The following is a 2,500-nucleotide window of genomic DNA, read 5'->3' as shown; positions in this document are numbered from 1 at the left end:
GTAGGTATTTGTAGAGATTGCAGAGAGATGCTTGCAGCTAGCTTACTTGGTGAGACTAGCATAGCAACCCCTTCAAGCGTAACAAAAAAAAGTCTCACACACAGTTTTGCAGAAATGTCTTTGGTAAGTCTGTACTTTTGGTCAAGAGATCTTAATTTTGTGAGGTTCCTGCGCATACTTTGGCCATGTTTTGGGAAAGTGTGTGTGGCTTTTGGTGGCTTTACTAAAAGACATTGAAGAATTTTATTTTTTAATTGGAATGACTGGGGCCAAGGGAATGGTGACGTGTGTAAGGCCAAAGACCAAAAAAATTCAATTAAGGAGGCTCCCCAGAGTTTTATGGCTGCGCGCAAGCTGGGCACTGGTATGGCGCGTAAATCCTGAATCGTGTATGTTCTTCCAATCTTTATGACGGCAGCGTGACCAAATCTGTAAAATTAACTGCTAATTTTCTTGCATTCCCTTGGGTAAAATTTGTTTTAAATTGGCTCAGTTCTAACCACATACAGTTCCTATCAACTACCCTACATTTGTTAAAATCTGTCTGAATATAGTATAGGAAAAGACAGATTACAGAATATTGGCAAAAGCGTCTCAGCGACCTTGACTTTTTACCGCTTCAAAATGTCAGGCAATATCATTTCCATAATGTGGCAAGGAACAAGAAAATTCGCCGAAGAAAACTATTAATATTAAGGAATTTAGACAAAAGATAGGAGTATATCTGCCTGTCATTAGATGTGATGTTGCCATGACAACGTCCATAATCTAAAAATTAACACCCAAAAAATAACCCATATTATATCGGTACCCATACTGGTAAATCTCTACTGGGAAACCTTCAAGAGAAATTAACTAGGTTTCTTTCCTGTAATGACGGTATTCACAAATACTCTAGGGAGCCACCTTAAATACATCATGGCAAAAAGCCCGAAAGGATCCTGTGGCCTACGTGCGGCAAAACGCTACCTTGATTACAGGGTAAGTGATTAAGTGATTACAGGGTAAGTTTTGTCATTCATCATTTAGATCGCACTAATGAGAAACCGCTGTAAACGGAGATGCTATCACGAGCAGTGGTTTACATTTATACGCTGCTTCAAAAGCTTAACTTATATCCACCCCAAGTTCTCAAAAATTAGAGGTTCCTGTTAACTAAAATGTGTCGCTGGTGAAGCATGCAAGCGTTTTATCATACTTTTCTGGCATATAGAAACTTGTAGCTTTGAATCAATGAAAAAAACAAAAACAAAACAAAACAAAAACAATAAAAGAAGTGAATTAACAAATACATCACGCAGGTTGATGTTGAAGCATTCGTAGGTTTTGTTCTATCCATTGATTTAAGAATAGAACAAGTATAATTTCATTTTCGGTTTTTTAATCCTTAAACAGTAAGAGAACTGAGAAGTCTTGTTTTCAATTGCAGGTGCATGTTTGTGAGAGTTCAACTGTGGCAGATCGTTGCAGGTTGTTTGCATTGAGTGATAGCAAAGATCCTGCTTTTTAAGATGACTGCAAACACAGCCACGACGACTGTTGCGATCGCTGCGAGTTGTTAGCATCAACAATGGATGATGAAATAGACAACACACTCGTTAAAAATGAAAGCAATTTATCAGATGACGATTGTGAAGAAATGCGTTTCTTAGTAAAACAGGCGAAAGCTCAAATAGTATCGTGGAAGGCACATATTTTACGCTCAATCCACCAAGATTCAGCAAGGATTAACTTCCTGGAATCACTAAACGAATCCTCTGTCCTTGTCATCCAGGACTGGGCCATGAAGTATTTGCCACGGAAGTACCGCGAGAGCCAGACAGACTAAATGGAAAACGAGGAATTCCTTGGCATATCAGTGTTGCATTTATGAGAGTAGATGGCGAAATACAGATGCTGACATTCTGCCATATTTTTAAGGCCTGCAGTCAGGATAGCAATGTCGTTCTCGCAGAAATGGCAGACATGATCCAGCAGCTGAAATCCATCATGTCAAGCTCGACAACCGTCTACTATCGGCAGGACAATGCCGGCTGCTATCACTGCGGGCACGTCATTATTAGCTCAAGCAAATTAGGCCAAAAAGAGGGCATGGTACTCAAGAGGCTTGACTTTTCAGATCCACAGGGAGAAAAGGGTGCGTGTGACCGCAAGGCAGCGACCATCAAGTCTCACATGAGAGTCTTCCTAAATTCAGGAAATGACATCGAGACACCAGAACAGATGTTCAAAGCCATGGTATCTTTCGGTGGAGTGCCTTCACTTAATGTTACGCTTTGTGAACCGTTTACAAGCGTGGAAACTCCAGCATTCAAGATAGATGGTGTAAGCCTTTTATCCAACATAGGGTATTCAGCTGAGGGGATTTGCGTGTGGAGGGCGTACGGAATCGGTCCGGGTAAGATCGTGTATCAACAGCAGTCTTCTGGACAAGGTTCCGGCGCTTTACCGGCCCTTGTGGTAGCCCAAGTACACCGAAGTAATTTTTCATCGATAAAAG

The sequence above is a fragment of the Montipora capricornis genome, chromosome 12 (genome assembly GCF_036669925.1).
Source record: "Montipora capricornis isolate CH-2021 chromosome 12, ASM3666992v2, whole genome shotgun sequence".
In the NCBI taxonomy this organism is placed as follows: Eukaryota; Metazoa; Cnidaria; class Anthozoa; order Scleractinia; family Acroporidae; genus Montipora; species Montipora capricornis.
Note: the sequence above shows the minus strand (reverse complement) of the source record.